The following is a 17,213-nucleotide window of genomic DNA, read 5'->3' on the forward strand; positions in this document are numbered from 1 at the left end:
GAACAGACATGCCGAAAATATTCTCTGCTGCAGAACTTACTTGCTAATTCAGAGTATTTTATAATAACACAAAAAGAGGTTCTGTTAGATTGCCTCTACTCAGAAAATACGTAGTACACAGTGTGAATGTCCTTTTTAACCCCTCTTAATTAGCTAATGTGCTATGCAGCGCAGTTGATTTCTGACCCTATCCTGAGAGGTCAGAAACGTGGATAGCGATGGGATCCTTTGGTGGTTTTTATTATGTTTATTTCTCTGGGCAACCTGTGCCAGTGCCTCACCACCCTCATAGTGAAGAGTTTCTTCCTAATATCTCATCTAAATCTCCCCTCCTTCAGCTTAAAGCCATTCCCCCTGGTCCTATCACTGCTATCCTATTTTAAAATGTATGTGTACAAATAACAAGAATCCTTCACCAAGAGGTGAACAGCTCTTGTTAATGTGGTAAAGTATACAGGTAAATAATATCTGTTTATGTCAGTGTGAACTCCTTAAATACAACCATAGTTTTCAGCTGTCTCAGGGAGTTACTCCTCTTCCTTTTGCATTGGCTGTTCAGGTTTTTCAGTATCTTGAGAGTTTCGTAAAGGTATAAGTGACAGCATGGTTTATGCACTGACTTTGATCTGCAGACTTCAAACAAATATGCTCTGCAAGTATTTGTCACAGACCCAAAAGTCTAGCAGGAGCTGGAGCCTGTTCTATATCCAAACCCAGACATTTTGGTTCTCTTTTTATATCCTCACCAATAGCAGGAACCTATTTAACATGATTTCTGGTTCCCTAATCCTCGCTGTTTATTTCACCTCAAGTTATCTTTCACACCCATCGCCTTCTTGCATCTTGGCTCTCCAAGCTGCCCAAAGCCCCTCGCTGTGGTGGGACAGTGGTGAGGTGCCCGTGGCCGACTCCATGGACCTGCCCCCGCTGAACGTATTGGCTGCTCCAGTCCCACACAGGGTTGAATAAGAAAGTGAAGAGAACCACTGTGCAGGTATGTCTTTGCCATACTCCTGTTATAGCCAGCCTCTCTGCTTGCTGCTCCTCCCCTCCGGTTAGCACGCAGGCAAGCATGGGCTGTAGCTTCAAGGCAACGGCTAAGATCTCAGGTACTGCTTCAGCCGCAGGGTAGTGTCAAGAGCCGTTTCGTATTGCCTCTCAGCTCTTAATTCTGCTCTTCAGCTGAGTTTCTGTCTGCACCCAACTACACAGGTGCTTTGGAAGGGAGCTGGTCTTCAGCTGACCCTATGTCAACTCGTGTACCCCAAAGAATTCGAGATACAGATGAAGGGTAGCAAAGGACTTCATTTAGACAGCTAATGGCACGGCTAATCACCAAGCAAGGTATGCAATTTGGAACAGGTTCTGAGCAAAAACAGTGTTGATGGCCTTGGTATTCTTGACCCAGGATAGGAAGATTCATTCTTATTTTACTGTATAGCTTTGCAACACTAGCAAGAGCTGTCTGTCAGAAAGCTGTAATGTAGTGGAGACTCTCCGGAGTTTCTTTCTTGGTGGTTTAAAGAGATGGTGCTAAGCAGTTTCTTCTGGTAAAATATTTTAAGTAGTGACATAATTTCCTTCAAATAAATATCATTTTCAAGCCCAATAAAAGTGAGAGCTTTAGGGCCTGTATTAACTCAAACAGCCCTTTGGAGAATGTCTGACATTTTATGAATACTTATTGTCTGGTTTTTCTACCTACTCTTAAATAATGAAATACCTAACACCTGGAAATGTGTAATGATGCCAAGAAAGAAGATCTAACACCTAGCGCTGCCTGGAATATCAGGCATCAGAATTTCTCATTTGTAAACAATATTTTTCTTACAGGGCTTGCAGGTATCAGGAAATCTTTATCTCAAAGCCACTGCAGGAAATGTTCAGACCTTCAGTGGGTGGGTGCACTGTGACTGATGGCATACTAAAAAAAAATTACCTCCCTATGTTAGAAATTTAGGCCTTGAAAAACTAGGCAGCATGGTTGTGAATGGCTCTTCCAGAAGCACTGTGTGAAAGATTACATAAAATTCTCTCATGGGAATGAAGAGATGTGGTATTTCAAATTTAATACAATAAAAATTGAGTTCAGTGTCTGATCTCCTTTTTCTTATCTGACTATATTTGCTATCTAACTTGCTATGTGGAAAAGATGACACTTTTCTTCGCCCCAGCGATCTCATCTCTCTTTAATCTTTTCTTTTTTTTCTTGCAAACATCCCAGCGTAGTATTTACCTATTTAAAAATCTAGGGAGAATGCTAGTGCATGGCTGCATTTAAAAGGCAGCATTAAAAATACCACTTCTTGATTTATTAAGCAGAATGAAGGTGGGTTTTCCTCTATGCTAATTCCTCGAATGTATGAGAAATTGTAACGCACGCTTGTGGAACAATTAAGACATCATTATTGAGAAGTGAAAGTCTGGCAATAAAACTTCTTTGAATTTTGCCTTTTAAATACACAGAGTTGAATCCTGGAAATCTTTCTTTAGTAGAAATACTTGTGTGATAAAAGACTGTTCAATACATGGCCCTTTATCCAAATGCATTTCCTAGATGATAGGGTAGATAAAATTATCAAGCCCATAAGTGTTTTATTTGCAAGAATAAAGTGACTGTTGGATGAGGGTAGGTTTCCACAGCTGTACTAGCCAGCAGCTGCAGTCGGTGCTGACTAGGGGCGATGAAACACGAGGCCAGCGTATGCACGCACGCAGGAGCTGGTGCAACTGCTCCTGCAGATACGAGCGGGACACGTTCCTTTCGGTCGTGCCCCAATGCTCCTGCAGGCTTGGTCAATCACTGTAGGACTTGTTCTCCCATTTCTACATTGGGCCTAGTTTACATCACAGACAAAATTCACAGCCAAGACTCTTATGATGCCTTCTCTCCATTTTTTGCCCAGCTGAATTAGCAGGATAACAGTGGGGGTTTGGTGCCTGCCCTAAAGAAGGGGTGGCATTTGGGGCAGCTATGGAAGCTCTTCCGGATTCCTGAAGCAGAGCTTGTCACAGGGCAGTGGAGCACTGCCATGACACACTGTTGAGTTATTCTGGCATGATAGAATTACTTCTTGATAAAGGACCTCAAGGGTTGTCTTAAAATCAAGGTACAGTAACATGTAACAAAGCCTTTTACTTGTTAAAGGCTGCTTAAAAGAATAAACATTAGGGACCATGCCTTTCCCTCCAAATCACAAACATCTTTTTTGTTGGGCTGCACCTTTGGCTAAAGATGTGTGTTTCAGCCCTGCTTCTGTGGCATTTCAATCAGTAGGAAAATCTTATTCTGCCTCACAAGTGATCTGGACATTATTGCTTAATAACTCACACAACTGAAAACACTGGCCCTAAGCAGCATTACTTCACTAAAGTGAAGCAACTGGATGGTTGTTTTGCACAATCTCAGCATGTGCTTGCGGAAGGCTTTGTGGAACAGTAGCTGTCCTAGGATGATAGGCATGATTTGTGTCCTCTACAGCTATCAACATATCAGCAGAAGGCATTATTAATGATCATAAGCCATAATTATCAGCAAACTGCTAGATGCTCAATCCATTGATTATATTAAAGAACCTCTTAGAAAGGTGTAAAGCATGAGTATTATCACTGTTGCATAAGGAAATAATTATGTAATGAATATGTAATTATGTAACACATAAATAATGTTAATGATGCTGCCAAATGTTAACTGTATTAATCACTAGAGGGCAGATTATAATCCATGCTGAGTACTTTCCGCTCGATGTCTGTGTCACAAGGAGGCAACAGCTCTCAGCGGCTTGCTCACTGGCGTGCAGGCAGGTGCAGGCAGGTGGAGGCAGGTGAAGGCAAGTGGAGGCAGGCAGGGTGGGAGCGGAGGGAGCCAACGCTCGGCCCTCCCCTATGCAACCGGCAGCAGAGCTGAGAGAGAGGGCACAGAGAAGCAGTCCAAGTTCAGAAAGTCTGATGGACCTTGCATCCTTCTGTTGAAACAAAGGGGAGCCGTGGACCACACTGACTTTTAGTAGAAATCTGGTTTCTGGAATTATATGAATGTGATTTTTTTACCTTGTTTAAAATTTATGGTAGAGTCAAAGCTCCAGTCCAATAATAAGAGCATTTGTGATAGTATAGCTCATTGTATGCAAAAATGTTTACAAAATCCAGGCATTTATGATTATTTTATAAGGTCATTAGTCTTTAATATGCATCATATCCCCCCCCCCCTTTTTTTGGTCTTTTCAGAATTTATGCAAACATGTATATTTACTGTAAATTTTCCCCAGTAGCAAGTTATAAGAATCTACATTTTAAGCCTACTTAGAGTGTGTACTCCACTTCCAAAACAGACTTTTTGGTGTTAACATAAAGCCATCCTACCTATGTATATCCAGGACAACCATGGGGGATCTGCTGTATGCTATTTAACTTAAACCGAAAGGAGTAGAATGAAGTTTGAGCTCAAGACAGTTCTTGTCTTTTCCTCCAAACTGTGGCATGCTGATAAAATCAGTAACATTTCAATCCTTTGGATTTTTAAAGTAGAGAGAGACTAAATATAGACATGAAGGCCTCTCGCTCAACCTGCTGACCCTGAACCAAGTGGCTGGAGGTTGCGCTGACAAGAGCTCCATTGTCCTTTTCATTAATCAAACCCACTGAGCCAGGTAAATCTTTAAACAAGATGAATGGGCAGCATTTTTAAAAAGTAAAATAATTCACTAGGCTTTGGATGTGTTTCTCTTTAATTAGTTTGATGAGCACAAAGTCTGAAGCCTTGTCAAACACCCAGTATTAACTTCTGATGCTGACCTAGAAAAGGAGCATTGCAGAGGTAAGAGGATGGGCAGGTGAAACTAACTGAATAAGAGATCTTTTCTGTTAAAGCCTTTTGCCAGATGAAAAGAATCATTACCACAATGATACTTCTAATTATACTGTCATTAGGGTACTACTGCAGGTTCCTATGGTGCATGAAGCTCTCCCTCTTTCAACAACTTGATCCAAAAAGGGTAAAATACAGGTATTAACCCTTTCACTGGAAATAAAGTTGAATATTTAGGCAAGCTAAAAAAACACAGTTTAATTTAAAGTCACGTCATAATACTTTTGAGGTTTCTGGAAAATTTATAAGGGTTTTTTTTTAAATTCAAGTAGTAAACAATACTGAAGTGTAAATTACCTGGCCACTGTGCATTCTTGCCAGAGGCCAAAGATGGGGAAATGATGATGTGTGTTTCTCAGGATAGCCAAAAAGGAAAGAAAACATGTTTTATTGTTGATCTGATGGTTGCCTGAGTGGAAAATGTGAGGGGAAGTTTCTGGCACAAAGTTGTTGTCCAAACTATTGAAAAGGAGCCAGGAACAGATAACCCACTGGGCTGCAGAGAACAGTGTTGTTCAAGGTCACTCTCAATGCATGAAGCAGCTGTTTAATCTACAAAGTGAAAAATGCTTCCATTTTTTTATAACTTTCAAGCTGCAGAGGATGCTATAGCATGACTGCAAGGCCTTCTCTTTAGTTTGGAGGCTTGGACATTCAACTCTTGGATCTGAAAAAGGATTAAAAATCACAGGCACGCATGCAGCTATGGCCCAAGGTGCAAAAAATTATGTGCTATTAGATGCTGTCATAATACACCTTCTACCTGGAGCTAAAACGCTTCTAGACTTTGGATTGCAGGTCCAAGTTGACCCAGGACCCTTGTCTAAAACTGACCTGGAGGGGAACACCATTTCGTTGCTCTGTCCAGTGCAAAGAGTGTCTTTTCTTACTGTTCTGGATGGAATCTAGCTCATACTTTGTTCTTCAGGACCAGATGGTGGGACCGTAGGTTGTTCCGGCATATGGAACAAAATCTTGTCATCTTCAGTGTTTCAAGAGCAGGGGACTTGAACCTTGTGGGTTCCACATGTACAGAGTTACTAGAGCATTAAATAGGCTGCAGCTCTCTCATAAGGACCACCTAACTCAGTGGGGGTGTCCCCAGGCAGGGGCTGTTTCAGGCATATAGCTTAGGTTAGTATTTGGGATCCAAAATTAGAAGCCTGTCATCAGAGGAAAGGGAGAGATACCTAGAGGAAGGAGACTTGGAGGACTGAGTTATGCCAGCATGAATGTTGGGATGAAATTACAATCTTTCAGTGGAAGAAACTGAGCAAGGACGGTAGATCAGAGTAACAGATACCACAACAGCCAAATACATAAAGGCAAAAGAAGAAAGGGCAGCTAGGAAGAAAGAGATAAATTTCCACAAAGGGGGAAAAAATAATGGTATTCGTGTACCCCTGTACATCGAGGGAACGGCTTTTTTGTGATGCTCAGCCAGTGACACTGCAGTACCACAACACAGTTTATGGAAGTTTCGAGTGAGGATGTGGCTATGGAGGTTTTGTGAATCCCAGAAGCTTCTCTTTGATGACTAAGTAATTATTAGCTCTTTTGAGACCAAGTACCATTTGGATAATTGGTGAGTGGACTGTGACCTGAAGTACTGATAACTGGAGGGAAATAATTCAAAATTCTTTTCAGTTTTACTCCATACTGCTTTTGTTTCATGTTCACACAACTCAATCTAAAACATGAATCATTATTTTCATAAGAGAAATCATAATTGGCATAATTTGAAGAAAAAAAGTAGTGACACTTGTTAATATGGGCAGAATTCAATTAATGAAACACCAAACCACATACTGTGGCTGATTTGTTTCTAAAATATCCTCTCTTCTACTTTAATAAGCAAATGTATTGTCTGTTGTGGTCAGTCTTTTAAAAAGGCAGCAGGGTTTATCCCTTCTGCCCCATTTTTTTAATCTTTGCTGTTATCCACACTTTGAAAACAAAGGGTCTGTTCCTTTATGCCTGAAACTGGTGGGAGTTCCGACTAAAATCACATGTGACTTCATGCATGATCATAGAGTTGTTCAGATTTAAGTGACATTGCAATGCTGCCTGGCATGTGCAGAAAAGAGACCCTTTCACAGGACATTAAAAGCAAAAAAGCCTGGGAAACTTACTGCAGACTTTAATGCGATGTTGAGGAACGCTTCCAGGTAGCAAAGGAAGCAGCTCGATCGGTCACTACTGCTGCTGAGGAGCTTTTCTGAGCCTGCAGAGCTACCGCGACCTGTGTCTCGCCTTGCTAACACGCTCATGTTCCTGGTGGATTTCCCACACATCCTTTGCAACCCCATAAGCTCTTTTTAGAGAAAACAACTGCACTGGCAAAGACCTAGGGCTTACAGCAGTCCAGCTACCTCATCTCCTTTCGACTCGCACGAGCGGCTGAGCCCGCAAACCCAAAGGAGCGGTTGTGAGCAGCACGTCTCTGAGCAGCAGAAGGCAGTGCAGCTGGAAGAGAACGTGTTGCAATCAAAAATATCTAGGTGCAATAAAACAATAGCTGTATTTTTACCATGAGAGACAGTGTCCAATATAACCCTACTTTGGGCAGCCCTCGGGGAGGGGTGGAGAGAGGAACAACCAGTTGGTGTATGGAGTACTCTGAATTAGCTAGTTAGCCTAGGTCTAACCAAGCCTTTAACTGAGTCCGACTTAGCCTCAGTCCTCCACTGCAGCGAAACCTTGGGGATACACGTTTTCAGCTGAGCTTTACCGTTCATCATACGCCTTTGTAAAGGACCATAAGGTGAGACGCTCAGGCCATGTCACTTATTTTTTGCATAGTATCCAACAATACTTTAAGAAGACCTTTTAGGATCAGTTTTTCTTTTTAAATTTGGAGTGGTGTCAAACTATTTTCAAGTACTTTAAAATATTTTCACTTACCAACTACTGCTTCTTTTCAAAGCAAAATAAATGGTTATAGGCAGCCCTGAAAATACAGCATTCATTTATCCCCATCCGATCCCTATGCAGAATCCTGCTCCGTAATACGCCGAGGTTTGCTTGGCCCCCTCTGCTCCCCTCCCCTCCGCTCTCTGCTGATGGATGTTGATCCCAGTCTGGAATAAAACAGCTATCCTGGTGACTTAGCGAGGCGTTGCTGCCCTTGGAAAAGGAGGGGAAATTGTAGGTGAGTACTTTAAGAAAACAGCCTGATGAGCAGCACCCCGAGATAGCCTGAGCCGGCCTTTTGTTGGCTTTATTGTTATAGTTGTTTGTGAAGTGAAATCACATGACGACATAAATTCGCAGTGTACTTTAAATATATTCTTGCTGGAAGAGTGTCTCACTCTTAACTGCAGCCATAATAAAATGGCTTAGTTCTTAGCTTTTAAAAAAATCTCTTTTTATCCATTTTTTTTAAATCACTTTGGGCTCCAAAGAATTTTTTCTGATATTTTTCTTATGCTCTCACCAGTCCCAGCCTTTAGTAAACTAATTTCCAAGTACAGGAATTGTAATACTGCATTCTTCATGAACTGCAAAATTACCTCAATTATTACCTGTCCAGTCATTTGTTCCTGTTTAGTTAGTAAGTGGAAAATATTTTACAACTTTCTTCAGATAATGTTCCTCTTTTTCAACATTTAGGGGGCCTCTATTGTATAAAATGATTCTGTGATTCTATAATCTCTCCACAAGATAAGAGTTTAATAAAGAACACTCATATTTTTTTAAATTTCTATATGTCTATAACACCTATTTTGCCAATGCTTATACATTTTTAGGTGAGTTTTATTTTTAAACAAAAAGGAGATATGAAACTTATTTCTGATATAATTAGAAACCTAAAATGTAAGTTTGCTCACTGAAAACTGTATCTTGGAGTTCTTTTGCAATACAAGTTAATTAACTGGATTTAGATATTTGCAAGATGATATATTTAATGGGATTACTGCTCATATAATGTTCTCAGTGACTGATTTGGAATCTAAGCTTAGGGAACAGAATACTGAATTTCCAGCTCTTTGAGAGTTAATGTTGTGTTAAAGAAAAGTACAATTTGAACCTCATTGTTGATGAATAGCGAAGTTATTCTAGTGAAATAGAGCCGGTCCGTACAAGGGCTACGTGAGGCAGATGGAGGAGCAGGAGCGCGCAGAAACCGAAATTCCTGCAAGCGCTCGGGGTACAGATACATCCACACCTGAACTCCTGGCAAGTTCAAGGCAATTGCGTATCTCATCAAAACATAATGGCTCTTTATTCAGACCCTGTCTCCCAAGTGGGATCAATTAGATGCTTTGGTCTGTGGGCTTGAAAATAAACACTCATGTTTTCATTTATATTTAGAATGAAAATGAAGACATACGACGGTGTCTTTTCTGCCTGCTCCTGTCATGTTTTGAAATTGCTGTTAATTCATTCTTTCAAAATATTGATTGTCTTTTTAATAGAAAAATGGGGAAAGTTAAAGGATAACTTGCTCTGGGGAAAAATACAGTAGCCCTGACAAAGAATATTTCCATGTGCCAATATATCCCACATTAGCGTCTATCTTCTTTTTAAGGTAAATATATTTCTGTGTGTCAATTTGGTTCACTACAATGTTAGAGTTTCACTCCTAGCACAGGATTTCTCTAATGAATATGATAATTTAAATCTTATGATCAGAGTACTACTTTTAAAAGAAATTTGAACATTTTTTGTTTAAATGCTATTAAGTGTTTCAATATTAGCTCAGTCAAATAACTATTAGATTGGGGAATTTATATTCTCACTTTAGTGGATGGCTGTGTAGTTCTACAGTTCTTCTTTATTGTAATATTTTTTAAAAGTACTTCATAAGTAAAATGATAATTCATGTTTAACCAGCATAGATTTTAAAATTTAACCAGTGTTCAAAAGCTCCAGTGAGTTCAAACGTCTTAACATTTTTATTTGTGAGAGTAATTTTAATTTTAAGCTTTGCTAAAATGAAGTCTAGAAGAATTAACTGGATAAGATCATTCGGTTCACAGTGGTTCACCAGCACGCATGCTGGAATGCAGACGAAAATCCCACAAAGAGAAGGAGATACTTACATACCTGCATGCATCTTCCCAAAATCAGAGCTAAAATACCACTGGAAATGATATTGTTGTTTGGCTTGGGGTGTTTTTAAACCAGTTTTAGGTTATTTTGTATAACGTATTTTGCCTTTAACATGGTTTGCCTTGGTTTGGATGCGATCATGTACTGTGATCAGAGGGTTTTATTGACACGGATGAGAAACAGAGTGAGCTTAGCTGTACGTGCATAGTCAAAAGTGAGCTGTCAATCATCCGAGTTGTGCCAAGGCAACCTTGAAGTCTCATGTTTTACATGATTGTTACATTATAAGTATCTCATTCTAAGTATTTCAGTAATTGAATAAACTGCTCTTATTAAGCTAAATTTAGATCTGTTCTGTTTATGAATGCATAAAAGTATGCCTGTCTGTTTTTCATGATTTGTCTGTAGTCAAGACAACTATGAAATGTGCCCTATAATACAGAGCAATCACTAAATAGACCACAATAGATTAATAGCTTACAGAAACCTCTTAAAATATTCTCAGCTCATATATTTGTGACGAGTTTGTGATGTTAAAGTATGATATCCTGTGATTTACCAGTAAAGGAATTTGAATTGTGCGGTTATATTCCTGTCCTGTAGCATGATGCTCTTATTTCTGGCGGGGATTTCACTGATGCAAACCCAGATAGTGTTTTCCCTGGACTGCACGGCAATGCCACTGTTCGGGGGGGAATTCCAGAGCTGAGAAAGAGGTTTTCCTCGGTTCTTCAATTTGTGCCGTGCATATTATCACTGTATGCACCATAGGAAAAAAATGATCATTTAACAACTTTCTTCCAAAGCGTCAAAGTGAATTTGTGAGTTTACGAAGTCAGGTTTTTGTAACACAGGGATATCATCGTCAAGTCTTTTCAAAACACAGCCAGTTATGGAAATAGCGAGCAGCCATGTATGAGTGCACAGCAATATTGTATGTCTGGGAATGGTGTTTGCAGTGTCAATACGAAATTATAAGGAAGATTTCAGGTAGGCTGCATTCAATGAATCAACGGCCATTTGTCAAGGACTCTGGAACAAGCAGTCGTGAGGCTTTTCTTTTGCTCTCAGTATGTGGAATTAGTGTTCTCCAGGATGCAGTTACAGTCGTAGGCACAGATAGCAGGGAGATAACAAACTAATGCTTGGAAAAAGGAGATTTGATCAAGGCATGTGAATGAACAAGGCCAAGGATAGTACTTCTGATTTAACAGTGTTGATACCGGTTGTACTTGGGGAGTTTCTATCAGCTGAGACTAAGGGTAGTTGTTTGTGCAGTTATAATAGCAGCTAAAAACATATTGCAAGAAAGTCTCATTAATTTGAATAGTCTATAGTTAAAGAGAAATATAAAATGACATCAGACTGGAGGAACTTTGAAGAGACCGTGTACAAGACACACATCGCTTGTCAGAATTGAAATACTTTGTGAAGTCAGGTGTTGCCAGACTGTCTGAAAATGTTTTGACAGTATCAAAATATATCTTTTGGAATGAACTGATGATGCTATTTTGGCTTTTCAATCCAATTTTTAAATTGTTTTTTTTTCACTATTCCTTTCCATTGAAAGTTGAACTGAAGCTAAGTGTAACAAAACATCTGTGTCTAAATTAGTGTAATTTTTCTCCAGTTACAGAAAGAACAGTAGTTACGAGCTTATCTTGACAGATGTATTTTACGACTATCTTCTATCTTACATCTTCTATCCACAGATAAGGGAGAAAAATACACAGTTGTACTATTGAAAAGGCAATATCTGAGAGCACCAAAAAATGTGTTGCTGTATTAATCAAAGAATAATTTAATTCTGTACTAATAACAATTTAGAAAACACAAAATGAAGCTAGAACATTTGTGAAATTATCATCCATTACACATATTAATTGACAGTGCACTCCAGGAATTAATGGATATGAGCACGGGATCTGGCAGTTATGGCAAATAGCGATGCTCTTTGAGAAGAGGGAACATGCAGTGCTAGTGCAAGATGACAGCATTCTCGGGCTCCTCGGTGAGAGGTATGAATTGTTTTTCAAATGCATCATTCACCCTCGCAAAGAGCAGTTGGAGATCCTTGGATCAGGCCCGAGAGCAGTTAGGTATTTGCTGTCTCAATTTCAGCCCAAATATAACATGCAAATGGAGGAGTTCATCGGGAATGCATTTGGCAGCCCTGGGCAACCAGCTTTTCCCAAAATGAGAGCCTGTGGAAAGCTGTTTTCATCTTTCCAAGCCACTGGCCTTATGGGCTTCAGTGCAAATAAGTTTCCAAATAATGAACCTGCAGTTCAGTTTCTGGCCAAGGCGAACGAGCACACGTTAACTCATTCAGAAAGGAGATGAAAAGCTCACATTCAGGATGCATTAATCTGAAAACAAGTGTACTTTTGTGTCTGGGGAGTATTATTTTCATTGCCATCAATTTAGAACATAGATAGACTGTGATTCTAGCTTCACTATCAGGTTGCCCCGCAGGCTGAGACCCCTCCCCAGGCCACTCTATTTAATTTAGACTAATCTAAAGCTAAGTGAAACTTTGTACCCTCTCTGATTTCTCCCTATGATGGGGAACACTCTGATTTCCCCTTCCCCAGTGACCTGCTTGGAGTGGCTGGGGAACCGGGGGAAGGAGAGGTACGCAGGAAAGTGACCCCCAGGTAAGGGGAATCATTATTCTTGCCAGCTGACAACCTATTAACAGATGGCAAAAACATTCAACCAACTTCTTCCCTAGCAGTTATTCTGTTAGTTTGAATTTTCCTTCACTTTTACGCTATTCTTTTGAAGGTAGCTTTTGGTACGTTAATTTTTCAATGCATTGCACATATCTACAGAGATAAATCTCCTGCAGAGAGGAATGAAATCCGGTACTTAATGCTACTCTTACACAATTCTTGTGCTCCTACATTTGCAGTGAAATTTGACGTGGCAAAAATTGGGCTCTGTATTTTTCATCTTGATTTGTTGTGGGTTTGAGTTTTTTTCATGGAATGAAATTCCCAGTAGGGTGAAGGAAGGAGTCAGCAAAGCAGGTCCCTGATTCCCATAGGCAGATGCACCAAGGACAACACGCATCCCTCATTCTCAACCTTCTTTTAGAAGAATGTAACCCTGACAGGAGAGAAGGGGTCTATGTGCGTGTGCGTGACTTTGCATGGACGTGCATAGTACAGAGGTGAGGCTTCATGTTTACTAATAGTTTCGTGAAACATGCCGTGAGCAGGATATGGGTAGGTCTCATAGTTGTTGCAGAGAGGTGATGACAATAACAAATTTAACACCACTTGCAATCTTTTTTCTAGACAAATTTTCATTTACTACAGCTGTGCAGCTCCTTGTGAGATTTAGCGACATCAATATCTACATGAGAATCTGTTTTGGACAGTGTCTAATGTCAAGAAGACTTCAGTGGCTTTGCTACATCTTTCCTTCTTGTCCTTTGAAATTTACAGATTCATCCATACATGAGACCTCACAGAACTCTCTTCAATAGACTTGCTATCATTTCTGATAATTGGGGTTGGTTTGTTTGCTTGCTTTTTTTTCTTTTCTTTTTTTCTTTTTTTTTTTTTTTTTAACCTGCTGTGATTACTTTCTGTGGATAAGCCAAGTGAAGAAAAAAGATTCTGCCCAGTAAAGGTCCTCGACTGGCAAGCAGTCAGCAAGCAAATCAGCAGGTTCCCACACACAAAGAACGAGGTTGTCATTAAGTTTGGGCTCTTAACTTCTTATTTGAAGAAGCAATGAGATGCAACTGCCTGTGACTCTTAATCTTTTACAAAGCAAAATTTTGGGTCTCTGCTCACAGGCGAGAAAAAATGATCTGCAGCAGTACTAAGTTTAAATGTGTTAACCAGTAAATTTTAATTACTCCGTCAATAACCAATGAATAAACAAAAGTGAACAAGAACTGCTAGTCTGAGCAGTGCTTGGAAAATATCTCAAAACACTATTTAAAATGGAACTATTTAGAAATATTCAGCAGGTCTTCAAAAGTACTGCTAAAGTATCAAAATTTTCCTCAAGTCTTTGACTTCAGTGCTTCCTTGAAAAAGGTGTTGTGATGAAATTATTATACTTATTAGTTTTAACTGACCTTGAATTTTCATGACCTTACCCTCTCGTAACAGCAGCTGGAGGAGTTCAGAGGAATGATTTCAAATTTAACAGGTTTCATCGGATTAATGATAGAACTGATGAGCTCCAGGTCAAATCTGGAGGACGGAGGGTTCTGGTTTTCAACAGTGCAAGGGGAAGATATGTTACGGGAAAAGAGGTCTTAAATTTATCTGCTGGGTGCTGCTGGGCTACAGCTTTCCTGGTGATGTTTCTGACCACCTTTTCATAGCAAGAGAAGTACCCGGGGTGCAAATCTCTCGAGGCAGCCTGGATGTAAGGGGCACTTGCAGTTCAGTCATCATTTTCTGATGGTTGTTCAGACACTTTACACAAACTTGCCAGAAACACAGGTATAAAATTGCACACCAGGAATTTTCCTCTTCCCTTCATCGGTTAGAGGACAAATATAATTTTTATTGTTCTGTCTAATGTAACTGTGGGTCAGCTTCTCATTGTCCTCACAGATGATTAATTCACCTATATTCGTTATCTCATTTTGGTCTAATAACAAAGATCACGGACAGACAATTAGCAGCAACCGTGCTGCTAATTGAAATGAAAAGGGCCTGATTATGTTTCTCATAAACAATTGTATTCTTCTGGTTTAGAGATGCAATGCAAAAAAAAAAAAAAAAAAGTCAGAAAAAAAAAATCTTATTTTTGTCTGGTGGCTCACAAAACTTGCACGAACAAGACTTTTATGTGTGTGATACTGCCAAACTGGAGCCAGGGTTGGAATTCTCAAGGGGCTGAATATTGAGCAAAAGAGAGAAATGAAACAGCTGAGTTGTTAGTTACTACACTGAGAAACATATGTGCTGTACTTACACACGTACCAATGTTCAAAATATTTTCTGATATGTAGCTGTGCTCTTGAAAATTATCTACATGGCTGTCTGGAGTTGTAACATGTCTGCAGGAGACAGTTTGGCCTGCCAGGTAAATTATACGGCGTTGCAAAGGAGTGTATAAATGGGTATTTATCCCGTAGCTGGAAACCTCTTCGGAGGAGTTCTACCAGCCCAATGGCTGAATAACAAGCTGTTTGGAAGCTGTTTGTATGTGTATGCCCAGGACAGCAAAGCAGCCTTTCTAAAGTAGAGTATTTTTATTATCCTTCGTATTTTTTTCTTAAAAACCCCAAGAAATTATCTTGAAATGACGATAACATTGTCACACATAGTAAAGACAGGAATTTCAAAGTTATGGCTGACACTGATCCAAATTCATGCAGCTGACAACTCTTAGCCTAATCAACCATTTCACCACTACCATCTCAGTTCTCTGAAATCTTTTATTTCAGTGAGCAACGTGCGCTTAAATTAATCAGGCATGCTACACCGGCAAATCCTCCTGCATGTCCTCTCCACTCTCGTAGAAGTCAACAGACAGACATCAAACAGTCTTTCCTGGGGAAAGATTGGCTTCTTCATGGCAGAAACCATAAATAGTTCCTCCAACTTCAAGAGAACTGGCTGGGGTTTATAGTAGTGTATTTGCAGAATTTTTGGCCTTTTTTCTTGAAATGGAGAGTTCTGCAGTGTGGAAAGTAGCTAGGACTGCTTAACTCCTCTCTCGTTCCATTTTCCCGGGTATATATACCTGACCAGGTTTTCGTATTTATGTATGCAGTGTGTGTTTTATGTTGAGAGAAAACTATGTTATTAAATGATGGTAGAAGAAAAGTAGTGTCAGCAACAAAGGAAACAAATATACTTGAATTGACAGTAAAGAGTATGAAGGGAATGTCTACAGACACACACAGAAATGAGGCTGTCTAAAAAAGTGCATTAAGGGTTAATGAAAACATTGCTGATATCAAAAGAAATTGTTAATGTTGACTTCAGTGAACACTGAATTTGACACTTGTTTTGGAGATTCCAGAAGATGTCCAGAGAGGGCTCTTGCACCTTGATGCCTGTGGAAACCACTCCAGAACCTGCAGATTCAGTGGCAGGTACAAGCAGTGAGGACACCAGCTCCTGTTGGTGATCTCCCTCCCCATCCCTCCTGCTGTCCCCAGCACTGCTGCGGCAGGATTCTCCAGCCTGGCTTGATACCTCAGTGAAATCTGGTTTGTAACAGACAGATGAGGCTCTGGAGCAACTTCTGCAGAGCTCTACTGCTCTGATTCCTGGTGACATCTATGGGGCTTTCCCGGTCTGTAGCAGTGGCAGTTGGTCAGAACCAAGGTTCACTCTTCTGGTAAGTGCTCCAAAGAGGAGCAAATGAGGCTTCCACCTTTGTGGGCCTCCACGCTATTTCCCTGTTCCCTCCTTTTCCACTGACTTTTGTCTGAGGGTCAAGATGACACTCGAACCTTCTCTAATCATGGCCTATCATGTTCCAAATGGACAGTTATGTGTTGTTTCTGTATTCTTCCTATCTGTCCTTTCTACTTTTCTTTCAGGTAGCTCTATTTGTTGCTATCACATGTTTTTTTCCCATAAATATTCTCTTTCAGCTCTTGATACCTCTTTTTGTTACCAGAGTCATACATTCTGCCCCTTCTCACAGTAATCTCATGACCTTGAGGTAATATACAGTACCAAAATAGATGAAGTCCTTTCTCTTTCCTTGGCCAGCACCTAGTTTCCAGCCCTGCTAAAGTTATATGCCTGGGGTCAAGTTAAGATGAGTTCCACAGAAAAGATATTTCTTTTTCTTTGGTAATTTAAGATTGAGTTTGAGAGCCAAGGGTACAATACCTCAAGAATAGCTCTTCATCTAACAAATCCAGTTTGACTGTCAGGAGCACAGAGTAACCTTCTAGAATTTTGTCATAGATTCAAAAGTATACTGAAAGGGTGAAAGTGATGCTTCTACAATCAGACTCTTAAAAGACAAGCAGTTGACTTGTTTTTTCTTTTCTTTAATTTGCTGTCCATGTGGCATGCAAGGGTGCAAATAAATGAAAACTGAGCTTGATGGCTGAATGGTATAACACTACTTCTTGCTTTTAATACTGTTGCAATTAAAACCCAGAGACAAAGTAAAACAGAAGGGTCTGAATCTCACCATCTCATGTCTACAAACATCAGAACTCCCTTGAGGATGAAATTTTCATCACGTGAGAAATCCTGAAATTTCAAAACTCAGTCACATCATTGAAATTCTAGTGTCTGGTGAAAGCAATCTCTGTTCAGGTCCCTCTGGTAAAAATGCCTATGCT

At 40.0% G+C, this 17,213-nt stretch overlaps 1 protein-coding gene and 1 long non-coding RNA gene across 2 annotated transcripts in view; both read left to right on the plus strand.

Annotated features, from left to right (window-relative positions):
- RAB11FIP2 (RAB11 family interacting protein 2) overlaps positions 1 to 17,213 on the plus strand; it is a 152,374-nt gene that overhangs the window by 53,621 nt on the left and 81,540 nt on the right. The window lies entirely within an intron of this gene.
- On the plus strand, positions 7,890 to 16,246 carry LOC142602487 (uncharacterized). Its single transcript, XR_012836235.1, has 3 exons — positions 7,890 to 8,018; positions 11,813 to 11,940; positions 15,919 to 16,246. It is a non-coding gene; the product is annotated as an uncharacterized LOC142602487 (long non-coding RNA).

Source organism: Balearica regulorum, chromosome 7 (assembly GCF_011004875.1).
Source record: "Balearica regulorum gibbericeps isolate bBalReg1 chromosome 7, bBalReg1.pri, whole genome shotgun sequence".
Lineage (NCBI taxonomy): Eukaryota > Metazoa > Chordata > Aves > Gruiformes > Gruidae > Balearica > Balearica regulorum.